Source organism: Vulpes vulpes, chromosome X, assembly GCF_048418805.1.
Source record: "Vulpes vulpes isolate BD-2025 chromosome X, VulVul3, whole genome shotgun sequence".
NCBI classification, from domain to species: Eukaryota; Metazoa; Chordata; class Mammalia; order Carnivora; family Canidae; genus Vulpes; species Vulpes vulpes.
Genome location: NC_132796.1, coordinates 73748821 through 73764573, shown reverse-complemented (window position 1 = coordinate 73764573; position 15753 = coordinate 73748821). Strand labels below are relative to the sequence as shown.

Sequence of the window (15753 nt, the reverse complement as noted above, 5' to 3'; positions counted from 1 at the left end):
GTTTTCTTCTTATTGACTTTGCAAGATTTTTTATTATGGATACAAGTCCTTTATGAGATAAGACTTGCAAATATTTTCTTGTGGTCAGAAGCTCGTGTTTTAATTCAACAATGTCTTTGAAAGAACATAAGTTTTTAATTTTGAGGATGTCTAATTTTTCATTTATGGTTTTGATTTTGCTTTTGATATCATATCTAGGAAATCTTCTCTTAACCTATGGCCATAAGAATTTTTTTTGTGTTTTCTTCTAGAAGTTTTATGGTTTTAGCTCTTGTAATTTTATTAGTGATTCATTGTGAGTTCACTTTTGCATATGGTACCATATATAGATCACAGTTTATGTTTGAGTATATGGATACATACTTGTCCCAGAACCATTTGTTGAAAAGACTATTCTTTCTTCACTGAATTGCCTTTGTAGGTTAGTGAAAAAGCAGTTATCTATATATGTGTGGGTATTTGTGGATTCTTCATCTTGCTTTGTTATATATTTCTACCTTTGTCCTAATATCACACTATATTGATTGCTTTAGATTCATCATGAGTCTTGACATAATGTAGTACTTATTTTCTAACTCCTCTTTTTCGCATTAACACATGACGTTTAGAAAATGCCTACCAAAACAAAAACAAAAACAAAAAACAAAATAAAAAACAAAACAAACAAACAAACAAAAAAACAAAAAAGAAAATGCCTGCCAATTTCTTCTAAAAAAATGTATGCTAGGATTTTTTACAATTGCATCGAATCTATAGATCACCATGAGAATAGATATCTTAACAATACTGAGTCTTCTGACTCCTGAAGAAGATATGTCCTTCCTTTGTGTAGGCTTTAATTTGTCTCAGCCATGTTTTGAACTGTTCAGAGTATGGTCCTTACACATCTATGGACATAGCTGTACTACATAGATTACCTCTGTGTAGTTTAGTTCATACTTTATGATGGTGTGACAGTAGCAGTATTTCTTTTAACCAATTTTGCCTATCCCCTCATCCCTCTTCCCTCTGGCAACCACCAGTTTTTTTCTTTGTATTTATGGGTCTGTTTATGCTTTGTTCATTTTTTTATTTTCCATATATAAGTGAAGTCATATGTTATTTATCTTCCTCTGACTTATTTTACTTAGCATAATATTCTGTAGGTCCATCCATGTTGTGACAAATGACAAGATCTCATTCTTTTTTATGGCCGAGTAATATTCCATTGAGTGTGTATTTGTGTGCATGTTTCTGTATAGCACATCTTCTTTATCCATTCATCTATCAGTGAACACAGGTTGCTTTCATATCTTGGCTATTGTAAGTAATGCTGTAGTAAATATAGAGATGCATATCTTTTCAAATTAGTGTTTCTGTTAAAGGGCATAAATAACCAGTAGTGGAATTACTAGATTATATGGAGGTTCTGTTTTTAATTTTTTGAGGAGCCTCCATACTGTTTTCTACAGTGGCTGCACCAATTTACATTCCCACCGACAGTGCACAAAGATTCCTTTTTCTCCATATCCTTGTCAACACTTGTTATTTCTTGTTTTTTTGATACCAGGAATTCTGATGGATGTGAGGATACCAAATTGTGATTTTGATTTGCATTTCCCTGATGATTAATGATTTTAAGTATCTGTTTGTGTGTCTATTGGTCATCTGTATGTCTTCTTTGGAAAAATGTCTTTTCAGGTCCTCTGTCCTTTTCTTAGTTGATTTGTTTTTGTTTTTGTTTTGTTTTGCTGTTGAATTGTATAAGTTCTTTAGATATTTTGGATATTAACTCCCTATCAGATATATTATGTGCAAATATCTTCTTTCATTCAGTAGGTTGTCTCAATGGTAATATATTTTTTAAAAGATTTTATTTATTCATTTAAGAGAGAGGGTGAAGAGAAAGCGTGAGAGAGCACAAGCCAGGGGGAGGAGCAGAGGAAGAGGGAGAAGCAGACTTCCCATTGATCAGGGAGCCCAATGCTGTGCTCCATCCTAGGACCCTGGGATCATGACCTGAGCCAAAGGCAGATGCTAAACAGACTGAACCACTCAGGCACCCCTCAATGGTAATCTTTTTATTACACTTTTCAAGGATTTTTAAAAAAGATTTTATTTAGTTATGAGAGAGAGAGAGAGAGAGAGAGAGAGAGAGAGGCAGAGACACAGGCAGAGGGAGAAGCAGGCTCCATGCCGGGAGCCCGACATGGGACTGGATTCCGGGTCTCCAGGATCACTCCCTGGGCTGAAGGCGGCGCTAAACCGCTGAGCCAACCGGGCTGCCCTACACTTTTCAAGTATTATATTTTCACTGCACTGCCAGTAGCCAAATGTTGCCAGGATTTTTTTTAGTTGAAAGCACAAGTTACTCTGGGACAGAAAAAATACTTGATGCTTAACACCTGTATTAGTCAGTGCTCTCCAGAGGAACAGAACCATAGCATATTTATATAGAGAGATTTATTTTAAGGAATTGACTCATGAGATTGTGGAGGCTTGGCAGGTCCAAAATTTGATAGGGTAGGCTGGCAGGCTAGAGACTCCGGAATGAGTTACAGCTGGAGTCTGAAGGCTGTCAGCTAGAGAAACACAAGATGCTGATGTTGTGGATAAATTCCAAATGCAAGTCTCCTGGCAGAATTCCCTCTGGCTCAGGGAAGATCAGCCCTTTATGTTTTTCAGACCTTCAAGGGATTGAATGAGGACCACCCAACCACCATATGGCTTGCTGCTTTACTGAAAGATTACCCATTTAAAATGTCTATCTCATTCAAATGTAGTCTCACAGAAACAAGCAGAATTATGTTTGATAAAATATTTGATCATTTTAGCCCTGCCAAGTTGATGCATAAAGTTTATCATCATGATATTCATTTGCCTAGATTTCCATATTGGCTTTTAGGTATTATTGGCAAAGTACTTAAACTAGGGAGAAAAATGTTCCAGAGAAAATTCTATAGGTCATCTCCAGAAAATCAGTTACTAAAATTAAATAGATTCGTAGCATTCAACTTTATATGTGGTTAAAATTGAATTGTGAAATTTTTCTTCTTTATCCCCAAATAAATCAACCCATCAATGAATTCCTGGGTTCTTGGGTGGTAAGAAAAAGAGGGAGAGAGTATGTATAACTCTGTGTGTGTGCACACACATGTGTATATGAGTGTATTGTTGAAGCTGGTAGGAATATTTATTGTGAGGAGTATGTGTGGTAAGTTACTATCAATTATGTCAATCCTCCTCAGTTTCTAGCACTTGTTAGGAGACAAATCAAGATGACTGCTATATGTTTTTTCCTAGCTTTCCTTGGCCAGCATGGTTACCATGGTGATTCTGACTGCTGTGGGACTTGGTACAGCCTGAAAATCTGTTTATGATTCTTGCTTAAATCACTCATTACTATGATAGTTGTTAAGTGTTGCTTTTATAATTTTGTCATTCCTTTTAGATTTATTAATTGATATTCAAATGTTGGGTAGAGTGTCCCACTCTTCCCTATACTTTTATTTATTTATTCATCCATTTATTTACTATGACTTATAGATTCCTATTTTGCTGAAAGGGTTACCATCTAACATTATAATTATTTATTTTGTTGGTCACCTAGTCACAGAATTGGCCAGTGTTTGTCACTTCAATTTGGCTTCTATGTCTGTCACCTCCCTAGAATTCTTTGAGCATGGACTTGTTCTGTGAGCTTGAGTATCTCCCAGTCACAGAAAGGAGGTAATTATGTTCCTCAGATTACATTTTCCCTCAATTACATTGCTTTGAAGATTTAAAGAAAAAAGTAGGAAAATAACATCCTATAGCATCTGGCATCTAGTAGGCCCTCAAAATATTAGCTCCTCATTCTAATTTGGCCCCCTACATTCTGTCAATGTAATGCCTGTGACATGAACATCATAGCATGACTATCAGATAGAATACTTGGACATAGAACAGCAAGCAGGGATGAGCCCACATTTCCATGATGTGCGACCTTCAGTTTCACTGCTGTGTGCGGGAGGGGGCTGTGGAATGGAGCTGGGGAAGAGGCACAGTGTTACTGTACAGCTTCCAGTAACCTGAGTGAGGACAGGCAAGCACGCTCACCCATTCCCCTGTATAATGTGCTTTCCATTCCACTCACTTTCCTCTCTATTCCATGTGCTGTCTGTCAGGCATTGTCAGCATGATCTACCCATTATTAAATTTCCAATCCACCTCAGGTTTTTGTAGCTTCTTAAAGATAATTGTGTAGGTTTACACGTCTTTAAAATTTTTTTTAAATTTTTATTTATTTATGAGAGAGAGAGAGAGAGAGAGGCAGAAACACAGGCAGAGGGAGAAGCAGGCTCCATGCACCGGGAGCCCGATGTGGGATTCCATCCCGGGTCTCCAGGATCGCCCCCTGGGCCAAAGGCAGGCGCCAAACCGCTGCGCCACCCAGGGATCCCGGTTTACATGTCTTTAACAGATGTAAGGAGTGATGTTTTAATTCTTTAATTTCTTCTGCATTTATTAGTTAGAATTCTTCTATAAAACAAACTTCCTCTTATCAACTACATGATTACATTGAGTGTGGTCCAGACAGAAGGGAAGGATGAATGCTTACTTCTTTTGCACTATTTCCACTTTTAAAATAACGAATTGTTTCCTTTGGATCCTCCAAAGATGAACTATGAGTTTGTTCTTGTGTTTTTTGTTTTTCTTTAAGAGTGTCATCATGAGATCTAGATGTTTATATACTTGAGCCTGTAATCTACTGCGGCCATTAATGTTTTCAGTGTTCAATTGGTCTTAGGTTTGTGGGAGTCCCTTTGTGTTGGCTTTTGTGTCTTTGATATGCTTTCTACTTTGAACTGTTTAGTCCAGGGTCATCTGGTACAGTCCCTACTCAGCCCCTGGAATTAGCTGTTTTTTAAAGGAAGTCTGGTTCTTTTAGGGGGAAATATTTTTTTTAGAGGATTCAGTCTGGGAACTAGAGATGCTCATTGCTATTGGGTTGGTCACTGTTGATTGTCCTTTTTACTACCTGGTGCCTGTAAATATGTATTATATTTTTATGGGAATATATGTTATTATATACATGTTCATTTGTAAAAGGTGGGATATTCTATACCAGTGCTCTGCAATAAAAATTTCTGCAGAAATGAAAATGTTCTGTATCTGTGCTATCCAACTTGGTAGTCACTAACTACATGTAGGTGTTCAGCATCTAAAATATGGCTACTGCAACAGAAGAACTGAATTTGTTATTTCATTTAATATAACTAATTTAAATTTAGGGGTGCCTGGGTGACTCAGTTGGATAAATGTTCCACTCTTGGTTTTGGCTCAGGTCATGATCTCAGGGTCCTGGCATCAAACCGCAGGTCCCCAGGGTCTAGCTCCACGCTCAGTGGAGAGTCTACTCCCCACCACCTCGCCCCTCCCCTTGCTATTGCTCTCTCTCAAATAAATAAATCTTAAAAAAATAAATAGTCCTGTGTGTCTATGAATATTGTATTGGACAGAAACAGCTCTATACTTTTTTTGTACCTTCCTTTTTTCAACAAACAATAGTCATAGCAGTACAGAAAGGGAGTCCTCATTGCTTTTCTTTTTTAAATTCTCATTGCTTTTCCAGCCGCAGCATATGCCAGGATATAGATGTGCATAGCTTATTCATCCAGCCTCCTATTGGTAGACAGCTATCTCGTTTCTAGTTTTCTACTGATGAATTTTTCTTTAAAGAATTATCTTGTACTTATGATTTTTCATTTTTGTATTATTTCTTTAGGATAGATTCTTAAAAGAGAGATTACTCGTTCCAAAAGGAAATACATATGTAATTTTACTAGATAGTATCAAATCCCATACACAAGGTTTGAACCATTTTATATTACTTTCAGTGATGCATGGGAATGCTAATTTGCTCACAGGCTATCTAATTAGTGAGCAGTAGGAATTTTTTTCTCTGAATTTCTTATCATGAGTTAGGCTGAGCAATTTTTACAAGATTAAGGTACTTTTTTGGGGTGAAATACTTTTTTTTGTATGAATTGCCCCTTTTTCTTTCCTGGTGTTTTTTGGGGAGTATTTTTGCATGACTATATATATTATAACCACCTGTGATGTAAGTTGCAAATATTTTTTCCAGTTTGTAATTTTTAATTTTTCTTTGCTTATTTTTTTGGTTTTGTCATGTAATTTTTAAATGGAATTACATACATCACTAATTCCCTAATTGCTTCTAGATATCTAGGCATAATTGGAAAAGTTTCCTCCACCTCTAGGTTATAGAGATATTTCAATAGGTGTCCTTCTGTGGATAGGAGAGAGATAAAGAGCAGTAGATCATACTAGGGTGTCAGGCATGGGAGGAACATTTGGAGGGGTGACTATATTGTAAGAAATCTGTGAAAACCATGTCACTAAGTCAGGAGGATTAGATGGTGAGGTCTGGATCCCAGTCTTGGGCTTGTTTTTGAGAACTCAATCTCTTCTCTTTTTCCTGTGGATGCTAGTCCAGACCCACACAAATGGGAAATGAGGTCTTTAATGAAGTGGAAACTCCCTGCCACTTTAGATGGATCCCTCACAGGTCTCAGTGAGAGGACCATCTTCCTAGTGATAGAGACACAAAATCATTTCCTGAGTCTTCCACATAACTTGGCCACAGACTAAAGGGAAAGTAAAACCTTTAGTTTGCAACCATGAGAGAGCCAAGACTGAAACCACCTTGCCTTTCACTCTCTTTCTGGGAATGAGGTCTCCTCAGGAGAAGGTTGTAGCCTCTGAGTGCTATTCAATGGAGGAGGTGTTATAAGTTGCCTCAGCTTCCCAGGGGATAGCACCTCACTGCTCAACTAACTTATTTCCTGTTCAGATGATGGGTTTCCATCTTGACTCAGAGTCAAGCTTGGGCTAAGGTTACTTGGAGTGGAGTCCACTTGAGGTCATACACCACCATCCCTGGGCCGGACACTAATACTCATCTTTTGGCCTATGGATATTTCTAGATCTCCAGTCTAGATATCAAGAGAGGGAAGATGTGGATGCAGATGTGGAATTGGACTGACAGTACTTGTCACACAGAAGACATCTGATTTACATGTAATAAACCTGATATGTAGATGTAGGCATAAGTAGGATATAAAATGATGTATATGTCCTTTCATTGTTTTTCTATAAATATTTTTCAAGGAGCATTGGGATCATAGCACAGTTACTGATTTTGTAATCTTCTGTGAAGAAAACATTTTGTTTCTGTTTCTAAAAATTAGGTCTTTTCATTGGGAAAAAATAACCTGTAGAAAATGAAGAAAGATGTCTCTAAGTAGATGCATGTGATCCTGTAGCATGTCATCTGTAAAGTGGGCAAGTTGGTGCTTACCTCACAGAGCTGCTGTGAGGAGAAATGAACAAACCAACAGGAAATATCTGACATTTAATACTGTAAAACTTTGATGTATATGTATCATCTCTCCTCTGTTCTCTCCCCAACAGAGGAGATACCTTTACCATGAACAACTCATAGAGATCACTGGGATCTGAAGGAGCAGGAAAGCAAATATATATGTTACAAGGATATATCCCATATGTATTCTCTTACAGAACTTCTAAAATAGACACACCCATTTTCTCACTTTACGTGCTGTAGGAGCTCTAACAGAATTGGCAGATATGATACTGTTTTCAGTAACTTTTAAAATCAACTATGTTTAGTCTTAGAGTTCCCAGGTTCCTGCTAGCCCAAAACATTATCAGGTATCTCATGAACATGAAACATCTTCCCTTTATCCAGGCCTAATTTTCTGGCTTTTATTCACACTGTTACTCATCTAGGCCTGTGCATCAGGAACCTGATCTGGGCCATCCTGGTAAGAGATGACAATGACTGCAGGGAGATCATTTTCTTGTGTCCAGACTACATCCACATCCCTATGTTCATTAAGGAACTCATTCCACTTTGAACTTGAACTGATTTCTATGACAAGTGCTGGACTGTGTATGTATATTCCTTTCGTTTTACTATTTTAGTTGCATAAGGAAGGTGCCTTAGAGATGTTTTAATCCACATGTGTTGGTTGGGCTGGGCCTTAGGCTGAAGGAACCTGTGACTAAGTTTCCCCCCCGAATCCTACTGTTAAAGCATCTCCCCTCTGGAAGCTGTGAGCTGAGAGCACTGGGTGATCTCATGTACCCTCCTGCATTCCCTCCACTGTAGCTTCCCTGCTTGGCTAACTGGGAGGTTAGACCCAAGAGAATGCTTTCAGTCCAAGGGGCTTTATTTGGAGAGAAGAGAAAAAAAGCATGCTGTGAAAGTACTTTCCTCTCATGACCTTTTTAAAAAAGATTTTATTTATTTATTCATGAGAGACACACACAGAGAGAGAGGCAGAGACACAGGCAGAGGGAGAAGCAAGCTCCATGCAGGGAGCCTGATGTGAGACTCGATCCCGGGACTCCAGGACCATGCCCTGGGCCGAAAGCAGGCACTAAACAGCTGAGCCACTCAGGGATCCCTCCTCTCATGACCTTTACTAAGTCCTGGGGAGTGGAGACATCAGAGGACTTCTCCAATGTAAGATTTATTTGAGCAGCATGTTTGTTCTTCCCCTAGGCATCTATAGTGTCCCTGATACTGTCATATAAATTCAAAAGTTAGGTCTGAGACCATCTAGTACTTAATTCCCTTGGCTTAGTGATGTTGCCCATTCTGTTGCTGAGCCACTTTCCTATGGTGAGGTCTAGGGATATTTTTTCATTTTTTTTTAATTTTTTATTTATTTATGATAGTCACACACACACACACACAGAGAGAGAGAGAGAGAGAGAGAGAGAGAGAGAGAGGCAGAGACACAGGCAGACTCCATGCACTGGGAGCCTGATGTGGGATTCGATCCCGGGTCTCCAGGATTGCGCCCTGGGCCAAAGGCAGGCGCCAAACCGCTGCGCCACCCAGGGATCCCCATGTTTTTTCATTCTTACTATTTTTTCACCTTCAAAGCGAAGACACCTTTATGATAGTTAAAAATAGATAATGCTCAAAGAAAAAAAATCATTAAATATCTTTGAAAGTCTATTTCCCATGGATAAACACTGTGATCATTTGTATATTTTTTCAGAAATTCTACTATACATGTATAATCATGCATTTTTAAGATTAGCAATGACATGACCATCTACTTATAGTTATGCAAATTACTCTTTTTATGATAAACATCATATTATTAAAGTCAATTCAGGCCAATCAATATAAGCCCACATAATAATAAAAGTTACCTTAAAGGGACGCCTGGGTGGCTCAGCAGTTGAGCGTCTGCCTTCGCCTCAAGGCGTGATACCAGGGTCTCAAGATCGAGTCCCGCATTGGGTTCCCTGCATGGAGCCGGCTTATTCTTCTGCCTGTGTCTCTGCCTCTCTTTCTCTCCGTGTCTTTCATGAATAAATAAATAAAATCTTTTTAAAAAAGTGACCCTAAAATCTCTAATGATCCATTCTCGTTTGATAATAATGATAAGAAAGGTCAATATTATTACTGACTCCCTTTGTGCCCCATACTGTTGTATGTGATAAACCTATACTTACTCAGTCATCACCACAGCCTATGAATTGGAGCTATGGTTGCCTCATTTTATTTATTTATTACTTATTTATAATTTATTATTATTCTTTTTTGTTGCCTGACTTTAAACATCAGAGAACTGAGGGCAGGGCTAGCAAGTCACAAGACCAAGATTTGAACAGATTCTCTTTGGCTGCTGAGCCCCTATATTTAACCAGCATGCACTGACCCTCAGTCTTACTGTCCATTACATTTAAATGGCCATTGAATAGTCACACTACATGCCGTATACTCTAGGCAGGTTTTCTTACTCATTGGGACAGCTCCGTGACGAAGGTATGGTAAATCTCATTTCACAGGTGACCAAGCTCAGATTGACAGAGCCTACCTAAGTCACCTCTCTAGATAAGTGGCAGAATGGGAATGAAGTTCTATCCTGTGCCCTCCCTAGAGAACAGAGCAGTCTCCCTTTTAGAAGATGGGCTTCTAGAGCTGGAGAACTGATTGGATCAGCTCTCCTACTATTGTGGCCCTGCAGGTACTCACTAAGCAACCTCTCTGATGAAGATAACAGATGAAATCTCACCCTTTGTGCTAAGACACCTGGGTATTGGGCCACATGTGTTGGCTGATCCTCAAAGTGCTGAATTAGGCTAAGGCAGAAGCACAGATCAGACAGGTGATCTAGAGGGAAGGAAAGCAATATGTACAGAGCTACTTTAAGCAAATGCATTTTATATTTAATCTCCTTTTTTAAAAAAGATTTTTTTATTCATTTATTCATGAGAGACACATAGAGAGAGGCAGAGACATAGGCAGAGGGAGAAGCAGGCTCCCAAGCCTGATGTGGGATTCGATCCAGGACCCCAGGATCACGACCTGTGCTGAAGGCAGGTGCTCAACCACTGAGCCACCCAGGTGCCCCTAATCTCCTTTAGTCTTAATAGCTATTCAAAACATACATTATTCAAATCAGGGTGCTGACTTTAAGGAGATTTAAATAAACTAGGGAAACAACTTTTCTTTTTTTTGTTTATTTTATTTTATTTATTTATTCATGAGAAACACAGAGGGAGCGGCAGAGACATAGGCAAAGGGAGAGGCAGGCTCCCTGTGGGGATCCCGATACAGAACTCCATCCCGGGACCCCAGGATCATGACCTGTGCCAAAGGCAGGTGCTCAACCACTGAGCCATCCAGGTGCCCCAACAACTTATTTTCTTAGGATCAACAGCTAACTGTGGTATTATTTTTTTTTAAAGATTTTATTTATCTGACACAGAGAGAGCACAAGTCGGGCGTTGGGGGGAGCGACAGGCAGAAGGAGAGGGTGAAGCAGGCTCCCTGCCAAGCAGATAGCCCGATGTGGGGCTTGATCTCAGGACTCCAGGATTATGACCCTAGCCAAAGGTAGACACCTAACCAACTGAGCCACCCAGGCACCCCGGCTGTGGTATCATTTTTCAAATTTTCACTTTTTGTCTTGAATGCTCCTGGGCTCTGAATGACTTAAATCCTAGGGGCTACCTTACATGGTCTCTGTGTGTTACTCACTTAATTTTAGAATTGTCAGCAATTATGATATTACTGAAATTTAAAACACATTATAAATGGAGAATATACTAAGAATTGTGTGAAAACAAGGGAGAAATCATTTGCAAACTATAACTCATCTACTGGATTAGTATCCATGGTTTGTGAAACACAGTAACAAACAAAAATTGGCTTGTAATTTAAACAGCAAATTCATGTAAAGTTATAAATGAACAATAAATGTCAAAATATGCCCAAACCACAAACATTAGTAAGATCCAAGTATAAATGCTTAGATTCAATTTGAGTGGGAAATATAGTATGCAAAAGATGAGAAATGTGATTCCTTTTTTTGAAAAGACCCTGTGTGTATTTATGTGTGCAATTGTCTATTTTCACATACCCTTCATCCACAGGGACACCTCTGGAGAGAAGGCACCATTCAATGACAACAGACCCCTTTGAGACGGGGTAGGAGTGTGGCTGGTGAGGGATGCAAGACAATTTCAGTTTATAAATGTACTTTCATATGTTGTTTGAGATACTGTACTCAGGAAAATAGTATTTTGATGAAGATTTGAAAGCAGAATATACTTATGAAGAGATTTAGAAAAGTAATGTACATATGTATTCATTACTTTGGAAAAATGAAGTAGGAAAAAATATAATTGAAAGTGTTTCTCCCTATATGTGTGTTTATAGGTCTCTTCTTGCTGTATCACCCAAAATACTCATATTCACAAGTGCAGCTTTATCTCCAGTTCAGACCAAAGCTGGACAGCCAATTTCAGGTTTAGACAATTTAGAAAATGATGATGGTATAGCTGGATGGCTGCTAGTGGGTAAAAAATTCCATTAAATTCTGGCTGAAACCATTATACCAAGATACAGACTTCCATCCCTTTCTTCCTCTTGCTGAGCCCACAGGTTTGAGACTCTCAGAACTGACATTCTGGATCTGGCTACCTGGTGGCATCCATCTCCAATTTTTTCTTCTTTAAGGAAAGGAGTGCATTTAGTAAAGGAGAAGAAATATCAGATGGTAAGACACACCAATTCTGTTTGGAAAATTAATATGAATATTAAAGCAATTCCATCCACAGTTGACCCTAAATCTACTTCATGTTCACTGATGTTTTTCTTCCCTCCCCAACGTGGGTTGATGTGTCCACACTGTAGAAGATCTCTTCCAGAGAGCAAGGTATTCATCCTCCACTATCCCGCCCCTGTACAGGCCACCCAGACCTTCTCCCATCCCATCTGTCATCTATCCATGACACAGCACGCAGCTGTCCAGACCCTGCGCGGATGCCAGTTCCTCTCAGTCCCTCCTTCCCCAGCTGCCTCTTCATGTGTTGTCCACTGCCAAGGCATGCTACTGTCACCTAGTGTTTCATCATCTGCAGTCCCCAGAGTATTTTTTTTTGAGTATATGTTTTTAGAATATTTTACACCCATTCTATTTTCTCAGACAGAATCAGAATCATTCTGAACAGGGGTTCAAAGGCTGTATTTTAAATGAGAGGGCATTGTGGGGTTTTTTTGCTTAGATGACTTTTCTTTGTAGAGGTTTAATGATGGTGGTGAGTTAGTGCCATCTTGTGACAAAAATGTGAACTGCACATGGAACTTCCCTGAGCAGGAAGGTGGGAGGGAGAGGCTGTGGCACAAACCAACCAGAGCCTTCTGGAAGTCTGGGTGGAAGGGGACATTTCCAAGATACTGAGTACCTTTGGACAGAAAGTGTAGCCTCCTGTGTTGAAGAAAAAGCTCTATGTGAGTGGAGGTAAAAGATCCTTTTAATTTTTGTTGGCCCATGAATTGACAGAAAGATTAATTTAACCATAGAAAATAGTGACATAAGCCCAATTACATTAAAAAAATTAGAATATGACTAAAGCAGCATTTCAAATAAGTGGAGATACAATGGATGATTAAGAAGTGGTATTGATATAGCTAAATAACTAGAAGTTAAAAAATACGTAGGGGCCCATTTCTCTATCTTAAAACAGGAGGATAATTTCCAAATGGTTCTGAATGAAATGTGAAAAAAAAAAAAAAACCATGCAAGTACTAGAAGAAAATATAGGTGAATTATTCTATAACCTGGAAGTGGAAGAAAGTTTCCTCAATATAAAACAATATCCAGAAGCATTAAGGAAAAAGATTGATATATTTGACAACATAAAAACAATGACAACTCTGCACGGCAAAAACATGCTAGCCAATTAAAGACACAGGAAAAAACATTTGCAGCTAACATCTTTAACAAAGAATTGATATCCCTCCTATTTAAATTATCAACATAGAGGCATGAAAAAACAACAGCCCTATCAAAGACATAAGAAATTGACAGTTAACAGAAAAGTTGTCTTTAAAGATATGAAGTCTCCAGCTTGCATTAAGAGAGATGCAATTAAAACTGCACTAATATATTGTTTCTTAACTATTAGGTTAGCAAAGATACAAATGTTTTGTCACTATACTTAGTTGGTGAGAATGTGGAAGAACATGTCCTGACATGTTTTTTTCACACCATGCTCACAGGGGGGCAAAATGGTATAATCACTGGGGTAGGCTTAGTAGTGGTCCCCAAAGATACTAGATCCTAATCCGTGGAGCCTATAAATATTGCTTATATGGAAAAGGTTCTTTGCAGATGTAAGTAAGTTGATGATTTTAGATATAGTAATAAGTATAGATATAGCTATTCACTCTGGCATTATTTGAATAGTAAAAGAATGTGAACAACCTAATACAGAAGTTATCCTGGATTATCAAAATGAGCCCTAAATGCAAACTCAAGTGTCTTCATAAGAGAGAGGCAGAAGGAGAGTTGACACAGACAGAAGAAGGGAAGGCAATGTGACCAAGGATGCAGAGGTTGGAGTCATGAAGTCACAGCTAGAGAATGTTGGTAGATATCAAAAGTTGAAGGAGACAGGGAAGTTCCCCTAGAGTCTCTAGGAGTGAAGCCACTGCTAGCACCTTGATTTTGGCCCAGTGAAACTAATTTTGGACTTTTAGCCTCCAGAACTGTGAGAAAATATTTCTATATAATGACACTGGATATGTGGTAATTTATTGCACTAATATAATCATTATGGTGAGAAATTTGAAAATATCTAGCAATTTTATATACAGCCTTACTTTTTGACTCAGAAACCCTATTTCCAGAAATGTTCTAAAGATATACTGGAAATGACACAAAAATATATTTTTTTAAAATTTTATTTATGATAGTCACACACAGAGAGAGAGAGAGAGAGGCAGAGACACAGGCAGAGGGAGAAGCAGGCTCCATGCACCGGGAGCCCGATGTGGGACTCGATCCCGGATCTCCAGGATCACGCCCTGGGCCAAAGGCAGACGCCAAATCGCTGCGCTACCCAGGGATCCCCCAAAAAGATTTTTAAAAAAGATTTTATTTATTTATTCATGAGATACAGAGAGGGAGAGGCAGAGGCATAGGCGGGGGGGAGGAGCAGACTTTTCGTGGGGAGCCTCATGTGGGACTCAATCCTGGGTCCCCAGATCAGAACCTGAGCCGAAGGCAGACGCTCAACCGCTGAGCCATCCAGGCATCCCACAAAAAGATTTTTGATATAATAAATATAGATATTCATTCTGATACTATTTGAATAGCAAAAGAATGGGAACGACTTAAATATTCATCAATTGTGTAATGTATGAATAAACTGTCACACAGTCATACAAAGCATACACTAAGTATGGTGTAAAGAATGATGAATGTCTCCACATAGGCCTGTGGAGGGATCTCCAGAACATAATGTTAAGTGAAAAAGTCTGTGTGTTTATTTTTTTAAAGATTTATGTAAAAGAAAATAAAGATTTATTTATTCATGGGGGGGGCAGAGATACAGGCAGAGGGAGAAGCAGGCTCCCTGTGGGAGGCCTGATGTGGGACTTGATCCCAGGACCCCAGGATCACAACCTGAGCCAAAGGGAGACGCTCAACCACGGAGCCACCCAGGTGCCCCAAGTCAGTGTATTTAAAGATGTAAATAACATGATACCTTTTATCTAGGAAAGGGGAAACACAAATATAAAAATGTTTCATTTGTATTAAAAGTACAAGGACTTCTATTTTGGGGACCAAAAGGAGTAGATACACTTCTCCCTGTTACTCCTGCTAGGTGCAGCTGAAATCTCTGGATATTGTATGAGCAACAAATATAAGGCTCTGAGAGGTAGAGAGGAAAAAGGCAGACTGGTTTGGGACTTTGGGACCCAAGTAATGACACACAGTGAATTCTATTGGTTGTATCTTGCCTCATATGTCCCAGACTGGGTGCTGGAGGAGTAGGGAACAAAAAATGCCAACAAGAAAAGACAAGAAGAGAGGGGAGGGGCAAGATGGCGGAAGAGTAGGGTCTCCAAGTCACCTGTCCTCAACAGATTACCTAGATAACCATCCAATCATCCTGAAAATCTACGAATTCGGCCTGAGATTTAAAGAGAGACCAGCGGGAATGCTACAGTGAGAAGAGTTCGCGCTTCTATCAAGGTAGGAAGACGGGGAAAAAGAAATAAAGAAACAAAAGGCCTCCAAGGGGGAGGGGCCCCACGAGGAGCCGGGCTGAGGCCGGGGCGAGTGTCCCCAGGACAGGAGAGCCCCGTCCCGGAGGAGCAGGAGCTGCACCAACCTTCCCGGGCGGAAAGGGGCCCGCAGGCAGGTGGAG

General features: G+C 39.3%; 1 long non-coding RNA gene across 1 annotated transcript in view; it reads left to right on the top strand.

Moving 5' to 3' along the window:
• The window catches only part of LOC140596224 (uncharacterized), a 91116-nt gene that overhangs the window by 64198 nt on the left and 11165 nt on the right, over positions 1-15753 (top strand). Inside the window, exons 3-5 of the long non-coding RNA XR_011998260.1 lie at positions 11467-11536; positions 11978-12092; positions 15470-15578. This is a non-coding gene — a long non-coding RNA (uncharacterized lncRNA). The remainder of the gene's footprint in view (positions 1-11466; positions 11537-11977; positions 12093-15469; positions 15579-15753) is intronic.